The sequence below is a fragment of the Ascaphus truei genome, unplaced genomic scaffold (genome assembly GCF_040206685.1).
Source record: "Ascaphus truei isolate aAscTru1 unplaced genomic scaffold, aAscTru1.hap1 HAP1_SCAFFOLD_546, whole genome shotgun sequence".
Classification (NCBI taxonomy): Eukaryota; Metazoa; Chordata; class Amphibia; order Anura; family Ascaphidae; genus Ascaphus; species Ascaphus truei.
The window spans coordinates 46204-63489 of record NW_027456877.1 but is presented as its reverse complement, the minus strand read 5'-3'; the positions used below and the strand labels follow the sequence as shown (position 1 = coordinate 63489).

The 17286-nt window shown below is 49.7% G+C and overlaps 1 protein-coding gene across 12 annotated transcripts in view; it reads left to right on the top strand.

Moving 5' to 3' along the window:
- LOC142485302 (integrator complex subunit 2-like) overlaps positions 1 to 17286 on the top strand; it is a 94956-nt gene that overhangs the window by 46800 nt on the left and 30870 nt on the right. The window lies entirely within an intron of this gene.

The window sequence follows — 17286 nt, the reverse complement described above, 5'->3', positions numbered from 1 at the left end:
GGCACAGGCACAGCATGGGGAGAAACACAGAGAGAGGCACAGGCACAGCATGGGGAGAGACAGAGAGAGGCACAGGCACAGCATGGGGAGAGACAGAGAGAGAGGCACAGGCACAGCAAGGGGAGAGACACAGAGAGAGGCACAGGCACAGCAGGGGGAGAGACACAGAGAGAGGCACAGGCACAGCATGGGGAGAGACACAGAGAGAGGCACAGGCACAGCATGGGGAGAGACACAGAGAGAGGCACAGGCACAGCATGGGGAGAGACACAGAGAGAGGCACAGGCACAGCATGGGGAGAGACACAGAGAGAGGCACAGGCACAGCATGGGGAGAGACACAGAGAGGCACAGGCACAGCATGGGGAGAGACACAGAGAGAGGCACAGGCACAGCATGGGGAGAGACACAGAGAGAGGCACAGGCACAGCATGGGGAGAGACACAGAGAGAGGCACAGGCACAGCATGGGGAGAGACACAGAGAGAGGCACAGGCACAGCATGGGGAGAGACAGAGAAAACACCGGCACAGCAGGGGGAGAGACACAGAGAGAGGCACAGGCACAGCATGGGGAGAGACACAGAGAGTGGCATAGGCACAGCATGGGGAGAGACACAGAGAGAGGCACAGGCACAGCATGGGGAGAGACACAGTGAGAGGCACAGGCACAGCATGGGGAGAGACAGAGAGAGGCACAGGCACAGCATGGGGAGAGACACAGAGAGAGGCACAGGCACAGCATGGGGAGAGACACAGAGACAGGCACAGCATGGGGAGAGACACAGAGAGGCACAGGCACAGCATGGGGAGAGACACAGAGAGAGACACAGGCACAGCATGGAGAGAGACACAGAGAGAGGCACAGCATGGGGAGAGACAGAGAGAGAACACAGGCACAGCATGGGGAGAGACACAGAGAGAGGCACAGGCACAGCATGGGGAGAGACACAGAGAGAGGCACAGCATGGGGAGAGACAGAGAGAGAACACAGGCACAGCATGGGGAGAGACACAGAGAGAGGCACAGGCACAGCATGGGGAGAGACAGAGAGAGAACACAGGCACAGCATGGGGAGAGACAGAGAGAGGCACAGGCACAGCATGGGGAGAGACACAGAGAGAGGCACAGCATGGGGAGAGACAGAGAGAGAACACAGGCACAGCATGGGGAGAGACACAGAGAGAGGCACAGGCACAGCATGGGGAGAGACACAGAGAGAGGCATGGGGAGAGACACAGAGAGAGGCACAGGCACAGCATGGGGAGAGACAGAGAGAGGCACAGGCACAGCATGGGGAGAGACACAGAGAGAGGCACAGGCACAGCATGGGGAGAGACACAGTGAGAGGCACAGGCACAGCATGGGGAGAGACACAGTGAGAGGCACAGGCACAGCATGGGGAGAGACACAGAGAGAGGCACAGGCACAGCATGGGGAGAGACACAGAGAGAGGCATGGGGAGAGACACAGAGAGAGGCATGGGGAGAGACACAGAGAGAGGCATGGGGAGAGACACAGAGAGGCACAGGCACAGCATGGGGAGAGACACAGAGAGAGGCACAGGCACAGCATGGGGAGAGACACAGAGAGAGGCACAGGCACAGCATGGGGAGAGACACAGAGAGAGGCATGGGGAGAGACACGGAGAGAGGCACAGGCACAGCATGGGGAGAGACACAGAGAGAGGCACAGGCACAACATGGGGAGAGACACAGAGAGAGGCACAGGCACAGCATGGGGAGAGACACAGAGAGAGGCATGGGGAGAGACACAGAGAGATGCACAGGCACAGCAGGGGGAGAGACACAGAGAGAGGCACAGGCACAGCATGGGGAGAGACACAGAGAGAGGCACAGGCACAGCATGGGGAGAGACACAGAGAGAGGCACAGGCACAGCTTGGGGAGAGACACAGAGAGAGGCACAGGCACAGCATGGGGAGAGACACAGAGAGATGCACAGGCACAGCAGGGGGAGAGACACAGAGAGAGGCACAGGCACAGCATGGGGAGAGACACAGAGAGAGGCACAGGCACAGCATGGGGAGAGACACGGAGAGAGGCACAGGCACAGCATGGGGAGAGACACGGAGAGAGGCACAGGCACAGCATGGGGAGAGACACGGAGAGAGGCACAGGCACAGCATGGGGAGAGACACAGAGAGAGGCACAGGCACAGCATGGGGAGAGACACAGAGAGAGGCACAGGCACAGCATGGGGAGAGACACAGAGAGAGGCACAGGCACAGCATGGGGAGAGACACAGAGAGAGGCACAGGCACAGCATGAGGAGAGACACAGAGAGGCACAGGCACAGCATGGGGAGAGACACAGAGAGAGGCACAGGCACAGCATGGGGAGAGACACAGAGAGAGGCACAGGCACAGCATGGGGAGAGACACAGAGAGAGGCACAGGCACAGCATGGGGAGAGACACAGAGAGAGGCACAGGCACAGCATGGGGAGAGACACAGAGAGAGGCACAGGCACAGCATGGGGAGAGACACAGAGAGAGGCACAGGCACAGCATGGGGAGAGACACAGAGAGAGGCACAGGCACAGCATGGGGAGAGACACAGAGAGATGCACAGGCACAGCAGGGGGAGAGACACAGAGAGAGGCACAGGCACAGCATGGGGAGAGACACAGAGAGAGGCACAGGCACAGCATGGGGAGAGGCACAGGCACAGCATGGGGAGAGACACAGAGAGAGGCACAGGCACAGCATGGGGAGAGACACAGAGAGAGGCACAGGCACAGCATGGGGAGAGACACAGAGAGAGGCACAGGCACAGCATGGGGAGAGACACAGAGAGAGGCACAGGCACAGGCACAGCATGGGGAGAGACACAGAGAGAGGCACAGGCACAGCATGGGGAGAGACACAGAGAGAGGCACAGGCACAGGCACAGCATGGGGAGAGACACAGAGAGAGGCACAGGCACAGCATGGGGAGAGACAGAGAGAGGCACAGGCACAGCATGGGGAGAGGCACAGGCACAGCATGGGGAGAGACACAGAGAGAGGCACAGGCACAGCATGGGGAGAGACACAGAGAGAGGCATGGGGAGAGACACGGAGAGAGGCACAGGCACAGCATGGGGAGAGACACAGAGAGAGGCACAGGCACAGCATGGGGAGAGACACAGAGAGAGGCACAGGCACAGCATGGGGAGAGACACAGAGAGAGGCATGGGGAGAGACACAGAGAGATGCACAGGCACAGCAGGGGGAGAGACACAGAGAGAGGCACAGGCACAGCATGGGGAGAGACACAGAGAGAGGCACAGGCACAGCATGGGGAGAGACACAGAGAGAGGCACAGGCACAGCTTGGGGAGAGACACAGAGAGAGGCACAGGCACAGCATGGGGAGAGACACAGAGAGATGCACAGGCACAGCAGGGGGAGAGACACAGAGAGAGGCACAGGCACAGCATGGGGAGAGACACAGAGAGAGGCACAGGCACAGCATGGGGAGAGACACGGAGAGAGGCACAGGCACAGCATGGGGAGAGACACGGAGAGAGGCACAGGCACAGCATGGGGAGAGACACAGAGAGAGGCACAGGCACAGCATGGGGAGAGACACAGAGAGAGGCACAGGCACAGCATGGGGAGAGACACAGAGAGAGGCACAGGCACAGCATGGGGAGAGACACAGAGAGAGGCACAGGCACAGCATGGGGAGAGACACAGAGAGAGGCACAGGCACAGCATGAGGAGAGACACAGAGAGAGGCACAGGCACAGCATGGGGAGAGACACAGAGAGAGGCACAGGCACAGCATGGGGAGAGACACAGAGAGAGGCACAGGCACAGCATGGGGAGAGACACAGAGAGAGGCACAGGCACAGCATGGGGAGAGACACAGAGAGAGGCACAGGCACAGCATGGGGAGAGACACAGAGAGAGGCACAGGCACAGCATGGGGAGAGACACAGAGAGAGGCACAGGCACAGCATGGGGAGAGACACAGAGAGAGGCACAGGCACAGCATGGGGAGAGACACAGAGAGATGCACAGGCACAGCAGGGGGAGAGACACAGAGAGAGGCACAGGCACAGCATGGGGAGAGACACAGAGAGAGGCACAGCCACAGCATGGGGAGAGGCACAGGCACAGCATGGGGAGAGACACAGAGAGAGGCACAGGCACAGCATGGGGAGAGACACAGAGAGAGGCACAGGCACAGCATGGGGAGAGACACAGAGAGAGGCACAGGCACAGCATGGGGAGAGACACAGAGAGAGGCACAGGCACAGCATGGGGAGAGACACAGAGAGAGGCACAGGCACAGCATGGGGAGAGACACAGAGAGAGGCACAGGCACAGCATGGGGAGAGACACAGAGAGAGGCACAGGCACAGCATGGGGAGAGACACAGAGAGAGGCACAGGCACAGCATGGGGAGAGGCACAGGCACAGCATGGGGAGAGACACAGAGAGAGGCACAGGCACAGCATGGGGAGAGACACAGAGAGAGGCACAGGCACAGCATGGGGAGAGACACAGAGAGAGGCACAGGCACAGCATGGGGAGAGACACAGAGAGGCACAGGCACAGCATGGGGAGAGACACAGAGAGAGGCACAGGCACAGCAGGGGGAGAGACACACAGGCACAGCATGGGGAGAGACACAGAGAGAGGCACAGGCACAGCATGGGTAGAGACACAGAGAGAGGCACAGGCACAGCATAGGGAGAGACACAGAGACGGGCACAGGCACAGCATGGGGAGAGACAGAGAGAGAGAGAGGCGCAGGCACAGCATGGGGAGAGACAGTGTGGGGGGAGAGGCACAGCATGGGGAGAGGGGCACAGCATGGGAAGAGGTGCACAGAGTGGGGGGGGGGGAGAAAAAATGAATGGGGGGAGAGAGACAGAAAATGGAGGAGAGACACAGAGAATGGGGGAGGGGAGAGAGACAAAGAATGGGGGAGAGACAGAATGGGGGGGGGAGATAGAGACAGAAGGGGGGGAGAGAGACAGAGAATAGGGGAGAGAGAGAATGGGGGGAGAGAGACAGACAAAGAATGGGGGATAGAGAGAGACACAGAGAATGGGGGGAGAGACAGAGAATGGGGGGAGAGAGACAGAGAATGGAGGTGGGAGAGACAGAGAATGGAGGTGGGAGAGACAGAGAATGGAGGGGGGAGAGAGAGAATGGAGGGGGGAGAGACAGAGAATGGAGGGGGGAGAGACACAGAGAGAGGCACTGGCACAGCATGGGGAGAGACAGAGAGAGAGGCACAGGCACAGCATGGGAAGAGGGGCACAGAGTGGGGGTGGGGAGACACAAAGAATGGGGGGAGAGAGACAGAATGGGGAAGGGGAGAGAGACAGAGAATGGGGGAGAGAGAGAATGGGGGATAGAGAGAGACAGAGAATGGGGGAGAGAGACAGAGAATGGGGGAGAGAGACAGAGAATGGAGGGGAGAGACAGAGAATGGAGGGGAGAGACAGAGAATGGAGGGGAGAGACAGAGAATGGAGGGGAGAGACAGAGAATGGAGGGGAGAGACAGAGAATGGAGGGGAGAGACAGAGAATGGAGGGGAGAGACAGAGAATGGAGGGGAGAGACAGAGAATGGAGGGGAGAGACAGAGAATGGAGGGGAGAGACAGAGAATGGAGGGGAGAGACAGAGAATGGAGGGGAGAGACAGAGAATGGAGGGGAGAGACAGAGAATGGAGGGGAGAGACAGAGAATGGAGGGGAGAGACAGAGAATGGAGGGGAGAGACAGAGAATGGAGGGGAGAGACAGAGAATGGAGGGGAGAGACAGAGAATGGAGGGGAGAGACAGAGAATGGAGGGGAGAGACAGAGAATGGAGGGGAGAGACAGAGAATGGAGGGGAGAGACAGAGAATGGAGGGGAGAGAGACAGAGAATGGAGGGGAGAGAGACAGAGAATGGAGGGGAGAGAGACAGAGAATGGAGGGGAGAGAGACAGAGAATGGAGGGGAGAGAGACAGAGAATGGAGGGGAGAGAGACAGAGAATGGAGGGGAGAGAGACAGAGAATGGAGGGGAGAGAGACAGAGAATGGAGGGGAGAGAGACAGAGAATGGAGGGGAGAGAGACAGAGAATGGAGGGGAGAGAGACAGAGAATGGAGGGGAGAGAGACAGAGAATGGAGGGGAGAGAGACAGAGAATGGAGGGGAGAGAGACAGAGAATGGAGGGGAGAGAGACAGAGAATGGAGGGGAGAGAGACAGAGAATGGAGGGGAGAGAGACAGAGAATGGAGGGGAGAGAGACAGAGAATGGAGGGGAGAGAGACAGAGAATGGAGGGGAGAGAGACAGAGAATGGAGGGGAGAGAGACAGAGAATGGAGGGGAGAGAGACAGAGAATGGAGGGGAGAGAGACAGAGAATGGAGGGGAGAGAGACAGAGAATGGAGGGGAGAGAGACAGAGAATGGGAGGGAAAGGCACAGAGAATGGGGGAGAGTGAGAGAGACAGAGAATGGGGGGGGGAGAGACACAGAATGAGAGGGAGAGGGAGGAGATGGAGGAGAATTGGGAGAGGGAGACAGGGGAGGAGAGAGAATGAGGGGAGAGAGAGAGAGAATGGGAGGAGAGAGAATGGGGGAGAGAGAGAGAATGGGGGGAGGGGAGAGAGAGAATGGGGGAGAGACAGGGAAGGGTGGAATGAGAATGTAGGGGTGGGGAGAACGAGAATAGAGGGATATGGGGGGAGGGAGAGAGAAAGGTGTGTGTGTGAGAGAGAAGGGGGGACAGAGCGGGTAGAGAGACCATAAAGGAGAAGGGGCGCAGTTGGTGATATCATTTGTTTTATAAAAAAATTTTTTATGTGTCCCAGTTTTTACTTTTGTAAATCTGGTCACCCTAGGTGTGGGACATGAAAGAACTGGTATGTGGATAGGGCTAGGATTATGGGACATGTAGCCACAGAGTAGAGTAATAGCAAGGAGAGGAAAGAGCGTAGTATTGTAGGCTCCTGTGGTTGTCCTGGGAGAGTGTAGGGTAGATATAGGGCATCATTTGAACATTATTGGCATGTTAGGATGTTGCAATAAGTAACTAATTACATTATTACTCCATAAATTATTATTTAAAACTAAGGGGGAAATAAAGACCAGTAGGTATGGTATAATTGTTGTTACAGATACTTTGACACACATGGGCATAGTTGATGGTATGGGAAATTCTATGATATTGTTTTGGTGGCACAGAACTAAATAAGGCTATATTGATACTTCAGTTGAAGAAGAGACCTGTGAGGTATGAAAAACTGGTTGGTTGGTACATTAAGATATCACAACCTTTTGGAATTACATTTCTCTGGGACTAATACTGCTACTTTATAACCTTAAACAAAAGTATATAATTAGGCAGCAAAGGAAATTGGGGATTTGTTAACATTTTCCGTAGAAAAGTACACGCAAAATTACAGTATAAACCATGTGAGTTATAATGTAGACAAAATATAAAGTTCAAATGGGACCATAACAAAACAGATGTTTTAAAATTGAGTTGGAACATACACTTCTTGCATTTAGATTTGATTAAAAAATCTTTAAAAACGGTTCATCTACATAGCTCAATTAAAGAGGTAATCAAGCATCTTAAAAATAAAAATCATTTTTTTTTTGTTTTAATATGCAGCTTTTGATTAACTATATTGAAAATGAATTACCTAAGCTTCCGATTGATTTGTTCTCCCGTGATCGATCAGCAAAATTCTGTTTCCCTGGGTTCACTAAATGACTGCCTTTCAGTTTTAAATCAATCCTACTGCCAGTGTAACTCAGCTGCAATGTATCCTTGTATTACTAAGGTAACATTATCTATTCTTAGGCTGCGCTTACATTGCCGGCGACGCGGCGTCGATACAAACCAATTTACGCCGTCGCCAGCGCGATAGCGACGGAGCGATGTTGTGACCAAAAATTTGGAAGCGGGTTAAATTTGATTTTTTACAGACTGTCGAAACATGTGACTGTCTGTAAACCAATCAATGACCATGTCGCTCGTGATGTCGCTGCAAATTGAATTACAACTTAAGCTAGTGGCGACGGGTGACGTCATAGGTTGCGTCACCAGCACTACAGTTGACAGCTGAAACTGCTGGGAATATTGGCAACAAATTATCACAAACAGGAAAGTGTTGAAAAGATCTTGCACTGCTGGGAAAGTGTTTAAAACCTTCTATAGAAATCAAAGAATGCTCAAGATATTAAAACTCAAATGGCAATAAGTATTATCTAATACTACAGAACTGATTTTTAGATGTCCTCTCTCCCCTTGATAAAGGGCTTGGTGCCCGAAATGTTGAATATCTCCACAGTTAGCAGTTGTCCGTCTTAATACCTCCAGCAGTGGGTTTTCAACTCCTTCTTTTTTCTTTTTTTTTGTTAAGGAACCCTATAATTATATTGTGAAAGTTTGGGGAACCCCAACCCTTTCTGAGATCAGATGCATTGTAAATTCTTTTGTAATTGGTACAATTTTCAAAATTGCAGGGAACATTCTTTTTTTAATTTTTTTTTTTTTAATTTCTGTTTTTATTGGGTATTACAAATTATACAGTGTCACAAACCATTGTCAAGTACCAAAATACATATAAAACTGACCATCCCTATTTTACTTGGGAGAACATACAGATCTGTAACCACATTGACAAACTACACCGAAACACAGGACAAGACAGACGGGACCCACAGGACAAAGGAAAGACATTGGGGAATAAAAGGGGGGGGGGGGGAGGGGAGGAGTGGCCTTATCGCCAGCGTTGAATACTTCTTAGGCCTCAATTTCCGACTGATCGAATCTGACTTCTTGGCCGGCTGCCAACCTCCTTCGTTTCGTGGCCTACCTGTCACGGTGCTATGTGGTCGTGAATCTTGCTTTGTTAAAGGAGAACGTATTTATTGCTATCAATGCAATATTGTGTTGGCATCTACCCCCGGGATATCTGTCTGGGCTAACCAAGGCCCTTTTGATAGCCCATTTGAAATATTTGATAGCGGAGGCTTGCCATTTGAAATTAAAGTTTTAATCTATCAGTTTTACCACCAGTTTCGGTAGGTTTATATAGAGGGCTTCTGATTTGGTCTGATTAATTTTAAACCCCGAAATTTTGTTAAATTTCCCCAGGATCTCGAAGACATTAGGCAGAGAGGTAAGTGGTTTTGATAATGTCAGGATCACATCCGCGTACAGGGCCACCTTGTGAGACTTTTCATTTACTGCGATCCCTGAAATATCTGGGTTCAATCTAATGTGTGCCGCCAGGGGTTCTATACAAAGTGCGAATAACAGCGGCGACATGGGGCAACCCTGTCTCGTCCCACTACGGATGTTGAACTGCTCTGAAGGGAAGCCCTGGTGTCTTACCCTCGCCGTAGGGCCTTTGTATAGTGCTAGTATAGCCTCTAACAGGTGTCCTTCAAAGCCAAACTCTCCCAGTGTTTCTCTTAAGTAGGGCCAATCTATCATATTGAAGGCTTTCTCTGCGTCCAGACTTAGTACTATTGATGGGATGTTTTGTTTTTTGGCCAGATCAATCAAATCTATTACCCGTCTGGTGTTGTCTGCCGCCTGCCTGCCCCCGATAAACCCTACTTGATCCGGATGTATCAACCTGGGAAGAACGAGACTCACCCTGTTGGCTAGTAGCTTAGAGAAGATTTTGATGTCTGAATTAATCAGGGAAATGGGCCGGTTGCTCTTACAGTCTGCCGGGTCCTTTCCAGGTTTATGGATCAGTGAGATTGACGCTTGTAGCATTTGTGCTGGGAAGGAGGCCCCTGCGAGTATCTCATTAAACAATTTCAATAGATGAGGAGCTAGAATTTTAAGATATTTTTTATAATATAGATTTGAAAAGCCATCCGGGCCTTGCACTTTGGCTGGCTTGAGTGACTTTATTACCTCAGCTAGCTCCTCCATTGTGAAATCCTCATGCAGCGCTACTCTTTCCTGTCTGCTCAATTTGGGTAATTGCGCCTCTTTTAGAAATTTCTTCAAGCTCTCTTCTGTCTTTTGATTGTGTCTGACCTTATCTCCATCGTAGAGAGTCTCGTAGTACCTTTCAAATTCATCTACGATTTGTCTATAATTGGAAGTGAGGTTCCCCCCCCCCCCCCGTGGTTGAATTGATGAGATGCAATAATTTGGAAGCTTGTTTCGTAGCTTATTGGCAAGTAAGGTATCTGGCTTGTTGGCTTTTTCATAGAATTTACGCCTAGACCAAGCTAACTCCTTTTCGGCCTGGGAGGATAGCAACAGATTAAGCTTAATTTTAGTGTCAGCTCCTTCAGGGTGTCCCCCTGCTTGTTTTCTTTGTAAAGAGCAGAGAGGTGTGCCAACCTCTCCTGCAGCTCCTTTATCCGACTCTCTTTTTCCCTCATCCTTCTAGCGGCCAGATTCATTAAGATCCCCCTAAGGGTAGCCTTATGGGCCTCCCAACGTGTGGAGTGGGATGTCACTCTACCTTCGTTTACATTAAAGTACTCCTTGATCCTTTCCCCTATTTCCTCCTCCGTTGCCGGGATTTTCAGTAGGAGCTCGTTGAGCTTCCAATTCGCTCCGGGTCTGTCTAGCGAGCTTAGAGTGCACCGCAGCTCAATAGGTGCATGGTCTGACCAAGAAATGTCACGTATCCCTGTACGGGAGACAGCTGGGACCACTCTATTCGATACCAGGAAATAATCTATCCTACTGTATCTGTTGTGGGGGTGGGAGAAAATGGTGTATTCCCATGTCCCTGGGTGTTGCTTCCTCCAAATGTCCAACAACTGACAGTCTCGGAGGCCCTGGGATATCGTTAGTATGTCCTGTCTGTGATTGATTAGTGTCACGGTAGCTTGTGACAGGTTGTAATTTACACCAAAACTATATATAAATATATATATACCTGGGTTTGAACTGGGACGAAACTTAGATATGATAAATATAATTTATTCCTTGATAAAGGTGAACACATAATAATGTACAAATAACAGGTAAAATATAGACACTTACGTAAAGATTATGGCAAGAAAGCCAGCAGGATTATAGACTGGCCACTTCTCCCATAGTTCAGTTGACATCACAGCAAAACAGGCAGGATACATGCATGCATGAAGATCATTTGCATCAAGAACAATGAAGAACTTTGCATGAACAACATGAACAACTTGGCATGAACAACATGGGTAAAGGGTGGCTTTGACTTATACCATGTCAAACTCATCTCTTTAACCCTAGGTGCCGCGACGGCTAGCAAAAAGTCTTTGAAGCTCTTTTGGCTTCCATTAAAGTGTGAATTACCACATTTACAAAAACATCCACTTCCCTTGGTCCCTAGGCCAAGCATAAACAATTAGCCACTTAGCCTTTGATGACCAGGCTTGTCATTCCTGCTCATTATCATAGCAGGGAGTTGCAGTTTCTCAGAACTCAACCATAATTTCATATTTACTGCAAATCACCTCATAACTTGAGTTCAGTAATACATACAGTCAGAGGAGACATTTTAATACATTCCGTCCCCCCTGACGCTCGCAGAGAGACCCAACATTACAGGGTAATATGAAAATTAATAGAGATATTAATATCTGGCATTTACTAGCGGTTAAATATACAATGTTTAGACTCAAAAGATCGGCTAACTCCCACGGAGACACATATGTAATTCTTAGCCTTTTCAGCCAAGGACATCTCATAATATTCTTATATTTAATAAGGACACCCATTCAGATATCCGGCTTGGGGTAGCCCCACCCTGGCCCCATCAATAAAACCTTTTGAAGTATGCTTGTAGCTTCTCGCATAACCAACTAGGTAATTACCTGTTGATCCTTCCTTGGCCTTGCATAGCAATTCCCCTGTGAAGCCAGGCTAACTTCTAGCAGGATGTCCTATTTAGCATCCAACTGGCCCATTCACACCTCCCTTTTGATAAGCACTCCCAGAGAGGAAGCTTGCATATCAAACATGAATAGACTCATATGAGTCACCATTTGGTTCCTCATGCATTACAAAGGCAGGCAGATGTTATTAGCATTTGGCCTGTACATTGTAAGACTGCCCCAGAGAGGCACAAATATCAAAATTATATGTCCCCCTTATGACAAAGTTATATGTTTTATATGTGGGTACTTGGGTGGTTTCCCTGGAGGCTGCACCCCCAGACTCAGGGGCTGGCTGCAACAGGTATTAACCTACGGTGCACTAAAAACCCTTCTGCTTTTCACATTCAACTTCAATTAACCCTTTGAAGTCCAGATTTCCTGAAAAGACATAATACAGTGGAATTTTCTTAAACTGTAGCTCATTAACCCCTTAAGTCCCAGTGGGTGGGTTATGCAGACCCTGATCCAGCAACAACATGATTTACACAGGGGAATAAGCATTTTCATGTTATTTAACAAGGGTTAAGTCACAGTTCTGGGCCTCAGCCCAGTTAACCCCTTGTCTCCCTGGCGAGGTTAGAGGGGGGCCCTTGGGGAGTAACCGCGTTAATCCCGGGCCAAACCCTCACTATCGTCACAATTAGTCCCCGTGCATCTGTCTAAGTCTGGGTCGAGAACTCGATTTAGGTCTCCCGCTAGGAAAGTACTGCCCCTCGCAACTTTATGTAGTTTATTAAAGAAGAGCGTGAAGAACTCTGGTGCTTGCTCGCACGTAGCATATATCGAAGCTAACGTGAGAGGTTGACCCTGTAGTGTCCCTGTCAATATGATGTATCTACCTTCCTTGTCTGTGTATGTTTTGTCTACTTGTAACAACAGTCTATTGTGGACCAAAATGGCCACTCCCCGCTTTTTTACTGGAGCCGAGGCCAAATAGAATGACCTAAAATTCTTATCCAAGTACTTTGGGTCGCTATTTATTGAAAGTGTGTTTCTTGAAGGAACATAATATCGGCATTCTTACGGCTATAATCCCTGAATGCAATCTTTCTTTTGATTGGGTTATTGAATCCCTTTACATTATGTGAGATTATAATGATTTCTCTACTCATCTGAGCTGGTTGCCCTATCTGCTCCGATGTTGTGCTGTGTCTCCGGGCTGTCAGTCCTACACCTTTTTGAGGCTTCTCTTCCTCCTCGCTCTGCTGCCACCTTCGGCCTGGGTAAGGAGGGGGGGGGGGTATGGGGAGATACAAAAGGGGGACTAGGTGGGAACACAGAGACAACCACACAAATAACACAAAAATAATGTCCTCGGAACCTCGGCACAACCACCCCGGCTCCGAGTCCATCGCCTTTGGGTGTTGGATGGCAAAGGTGGACCCCAATCTCATGCCGCCTCTACCACCCTTCCCTTCCTTCTCAACCCAAAGGACTTCGCCAGAGCCCTGGGAAAGTACCTCTAGTCTCCAGCTGTAGGCCCATGCGGAGTGCGGGGCAGGATCCTCCGTCACTACTCCTGTCCCGCTTTTGAAACCTCTTATACTTAAAACCTCACTAACGAAAGCTATAACTCCTCTTCACCTAACCTTTAAATGCTAACGTAACAACCGTTGAGATTATTACCTCGAAGAACTATAAAGTTTCCAAAGAAAACATCAACGAACTATAAAGCTCTTTAATATCCTGGAGTTCACTATCTGATTTTTGGGAGTTTACATGTGGGGTATGTATGACTGACCATCCATTAGTGGATTCATATATTATGTGCTGAGTGCACACCCTCTGATCAGTGTGTATGTGTTGCTTATTATTAGGACTATGATTAGTCACATATCTCCAATTTTCCCCAGTTGTCCACCTTGGGACTTGTTTGACACTTTAGACAGGTCTCGTTATACTTATACACAGCTATATTAGTGGTAGAAGTATTCCTGACGATGGTAGCACATTCATGAATATGTGCATAGGTATACCAACAGCCACACCGTTCACAGGAACCTATTAGCCATAGTACTTGTGTTCTTTATATTATAGCCAGCTCTTCACTAGTTTGGAGTTTATTAGCTGATTTTTAGGTGGTGTCTTGTGGGAGAATATATAATATTGATCTTCCATCATTGAAGCAATATACTATATACCTAGTGAGCACACACTGATTGGTGTGTATTTATTTCGTGCCTATACATAGCAACGTTATGACTAGTCTCACATCTCCACTACCATCACCTTGGGATTTGTTTTATACCTAAGACAGGTGATTTTGCAGCCCCTCCCCACCTTTGCTCATACCTAACCACCACAATTAGGGAATACTGCATATCAGTTCTCTGGGCACGTTTGATCTAATACACCTGAAACTGTCCCTCTATTATATTTACCCGGAGTGTCATATATACTCATCTTAGGGTTAATATATATGTGTGTCATTTGATGTATTTTAACACCCATTATTTTAATTAGTTTAGCATTAAAGATTATTTTTAACATTATCATTACACTTCATAGGGGGCATTGAGTGCTTTAAGTGGGTTCTTTTCTCCATGTTGTTTAGAGATTATTACCTCCCAATAAACTCTTTTCCTAGACTCCTGCTAACTTATTTCACCTCCTGTTTGGCTATGTAACTATACTATGTAGTTTTTCTCAGTCTGATGTTGCCCGTGGTTCCCTACTGGCCTTATGTTGGTCGCCACGACCGAGCTGTCTAATCTTTGTTCGTCTTTCGTGCCAGCTTTACCTATGCCCATCAGTTTAGCTAGTCATGATGCACGGCTCCTTCCACTCTACCCTCTGTCTCTGTAATCCCTTTTCCTTGAGACCCTCCTTTCTTCCCTTCTCCTCTCCGCTAATCTCTCGCCTGTCCCCTCAACTCCTCCCCCTTCCTTTCCTTTTTCCTTTACTATCTCCTCTGTCTCTCTCCCTCTCCGATTCATCACTCTCTCCTCTTTCTATTTGTCGTCCTTCCCGTCCCTCGGATCCCCCTCCTTTTGTGTACCTTTCTCTTCTCGACCCGTTACTCATCATACTTCCCGCTCCTCCTCCCTTCCGACTCTCAATCTGTCTCCTTTACTCACCTGCACTCTTTTGTTACATACCCATCCCTCTATTTTTTTTCTTCGCCATCCTTCCTTTCCCTACCTAGGTTGCTTCTGATTTCTTTCCTTTCTAACGTTCTAACTCTTTCTCTTCCTCTCTTGTTGCCTCTTGTCCTCCCTCACGTTACCTCTTCTCCCCTCCCCCCCTCCTCCCTGTCACATCCCCCTCATACATCCCGTTGATCCTTCTGCTCTACTTACCTTCGCCCCACTGTCTCGCTTACCTTCTATATTTCCTCTCTTACAACTTTCTCCTGACCCTCCTCTCGCTTAACTCCCTTCCACTATTCCGCTCCTAACAGTCGTCCTCACTTCCCCATCCGTTCTGTCTACTTGCTTATTGCCTTCTAACTTATCTCCCTTTGCTCATTCATATTCCTGTAACCTTCGCTTTTCCCTCTTCGCTTCCACCTTCTTCCGTTTATCCCATGCTTCTCTCCTCTCTTCCCCCTTCTTTACCACCTCTCATCCTTCCTCCTCCCTCCAATCATTACGTGTTTTTGCTGCTTTCACTTCCCCCTTCTGTCTTACTTAGACTCTTCTGCCTTTCCTTTCCGCCTCTCTTCCTCTCTTCTCTTATCCTTCTCTCCTCTCCCTCCCTTTCCTGACCCTTCCTCATCGTAGGCCCCCCTCCCGCTCACTTCTCCACTACCCTCTTTTCTTTTACCCTCCTTCTTAGTGCCCCCTGGTTTCCTCTTCCTCTTGACTGCTGCTCTTTGTGGGCTGCTTCTTCATGGTCTGCTCCGACTCGACAGAGGTTCCGCGGCCGTCTTCTCCTTTCCGTTGCTTCGGGTTGTGGTCTGCCTTTGGGCTTCGGCGCTCTTTTCTGACGTCCCGTTGATGGTATCTCGTCACTTCCGCCCCCTCCAAGATGGCCACTGTTGGTCCTCAGGGGGATACCCATCCGGTCTCCGCCATTTTGGATTTTGCTTCGCGCCATACCTGAGGTAGATACGCTCTCTCTTCCCGCTCGACCTTGACTTCCTCATTCTGCGTGTCACCTTGATTTCATGGCCTCCTCGCAGACTCCGCCATCTTACTTTGGATGCCATAACTGGAACACGAGGTAAGGGAACCGTCACTAGGCAAGTTATTAGGGGTCTAACTCGATCAACTTGTAATCAGTCTCTGCATCCTCTGCCTCCAGGACGCCCCTTAAACAACATCTAGGCTCCAACTTTATATAACTTTTGTGGAACCTTTTAACTGTAAAACTGGCCCATCTTGTATTCTTTGTCAACATGTAGGCTTGCCGATTTAACTGTCTTTAGCCCATATCGACCCGTGCTGTGGGGGATCCTCCGACGGTCGACCAGGTTTGCTCTGGGGCTTCTACTTACCCTGCGGTTCCACTGGGGGCTTCTTTGAGGCCTAACTTGTGCAGAAATGTGGCCCCTTCTGGATCCCTCATAGTAACCGGCCTCCCGTTTCGGATCACCAACAGCCCAAACGGGAAGGTCCATCGGTACCGGATAACTTTGTCCCTGAGTACTTTTGTTATTGGCATTAGGTTTCGTCATCTCAGGAGGGTGGCCGGGGACATACCCTGGAAAATGAGCAAATTGGCTCCATCGAATTCCGTTACTGGCATGGATCTCGTTTTCTGGAGCACCGCTTCTCTGGTACTATAATAGTGCAGCTGCACTATATCTCTGGTTTGCTCAGTTTGAAGCGGCCTTGCTCTTAATGCCTTGTGGCATCTGTCCATTTTCTAAATTTTCTTTAGGGTTTTCTGGGAAAAGACCCTCTCTAGCCACGTGGACACAAAGTCTTCACAGTCTCCCACAGTCTCTGGGACTCCTCTGATCCTAATATTGTTTCTCCGGTCCCGGGTCTCTGCATCCTCTTGTCTTTCCCTCATTTCGTTAATTTGAAGTTGCAGGTCTGTAGTTTTCTTCTCATTCTTCTTGGCTGTTTTGGTTGTTGGTTGCAGCTGTGTCTCTAGGTCCCCCGTCCTCCCCCCCAGATTGCCAACCTCCTTTCTCAATTCTTTCATTTCGGCCTGTAAGAATGTTTTCAGGTCTTTATAAAGGCGGTTAAAGTCACACCGCCGCACCGGTAGCAGCTCCTGGTTATTGCTCTCCTCCTCCTCTCCCTCATGCTCTGTTTCAGAGCCTGGGGTTGAAACCGGCGCCATTGCAGGGTCTGCTTTGCTCCTCCTGGACCCGCCAAAGTAATCTGGTAGCCCCTTCTTCCTCTGGGTTTTTGCGACTCGTTTTGACATCCCAGTGTCTTTCTTGTTGTGTTAGTGTTAACTATGGATAATTTTGATGACTTTTAAAGGTTTTTTTCTTTTGTTATCTTTAAGCGGGGCATGGAGCTCTCAGGTT